The following is a 1,687-nucleotide window of genomic DNA, read 5'->3' as shown; positions in this document are numbered from 1 at the left end:
TGAAATACAGAAACCAGTTTTCCAATTCATATATATTCACAGAATTAATTAATTTAAACCATGCTATCATCAATTCATCAATTCCAATTAAATAGTAAAACTAAAAGACGCTAATGATATCATATAAAAAAAATGAACCGAGTTTTCCATTCATGTATTGACAGTATTCATCTATTCACAGTATTAATCTATTTACAATAATCTATTCCCAGTATACATCTATTCACAATTTAAAAGTTGTACAAGTAAGCAAATACTACTATCATCAAAGGGAAAACGTAAAGCTATAGCTATTTAAAATGTGCCTTTCAAATATCCTGCCCATTCCTCTCACTAGTACAAAAAGGATCTTTTAAGTCTACAAATTTAAGTCTGTTAATAAGAAAATAGACTTAAAAAATGTGCGGTGGCAATTTGGTAAATAAAAACAAGTTATTAAAGTCTGTTGTTGACTATCAGACTTAAATAATTATATTTTTACATCTTTTGCTATTTTAACAGACTTAGATTAAATTTTTTAAATCTCTTAAATGATAAATAGACTTATAAAGTGATTTAACTTATTAAAAAATTTGATACATTTAGGTTTTGACTTACATACTCTTGAACTCTTCAACCCTTCTCACTCAACCAAATCGTCCTCCACGAACTCGTCGTCCGACATTCCAACAATGGCAGCATGCACCGATGACAAGTTCCATCGTTATAAACCGCGACAACGTTCAACCTCCAACAACAACATCGTTCTAGCATCCACCTTTGCAATGACATTTCAACCTTCTTCCGGTGACATTCTGATGGCAGCAACAACGTTTCAGCGGCGTCCTGACAACGGTAGTAGTGTCCAGGTTTAAGATGTCTACGGAGCTGAAGAATTTCTTTTCCGGAAAAGATGTGAGGGGTGTTAAACCTTGGGTTTTGGTTTTATAAATTATCGTATGATGAATATGAATGGTTTTTTTTGTGATGAACGTGGTTTTTGTTTTATGTGTTATTGGTGATTATGTTGTGAGTATACTTTGAAATTTTGGGCCAGGTATATAATTCTGTTTTGTAGGGCTTAATTCAATTAAAAGAGGAGTAAGGCCAGGTATGTACTTCATCTTTTAGAGTATGAACTTCATTTTTTTCTGTTTTGGGGTAGGTATATAATTCTGTTCCTTAATGCCTATTAATTTATCAAATATATGTGGAAATTTACTTCGACATCGAAAATTTTGTAACTAGCTTAAGGAGTGTTAATATACATATATATACACACATCATTGAAATGTGAATTTTTATGCACATTTTTTGGTGATTCAAAGTGAAAGGAAGAAAACAATGCACAATTTATAGTCTTTAATGTTGATACTTGTAGTACATGGTGATAAGTACTAAGCTTTCAATGAGTTTAGCGTGTGGTTGAAAGTGGAACTAGTGGTGTTGCTATGTTTTCAATTTGGGTACCTTCTGATATGAAAATGTCATCGATATCATGTTTCGAGTCTGAAACTAGGTTTCTTTTTCTCTGTTGTTACCTTTTCAGATCTTGCCATTTGGGATTGTTCACCGGAATTGGAAATGGTTAAAAGGTTTGTTTGCCCTGTCCCTAATTATAATGACTTTATGATGGATGAACTAAATGGAATTTCTAACTGATTTATTCTTGGAATAGTTATGGAGTGTTCTGATTTGCAAAAGATAT

This window comes from Vigna radiata, unplaced genomic scaffold (genome assembly GCF_000741045.1).
Source record: "Vigna radiata var. radiata cultivar VC1973A unplaced genomic scaffold, Vradiata_ver6 scaffold_178, whole genome shotgun sequence".
Lineage (NCBI taxonomy): Eukaryota > Viridiplantae > Streptophyta > Magnoliopsida > Fabales > Fabaceae > Vigna > Vigna radiata.
This window is presented reverse-complemented; position numbering follows the sequence as displayed.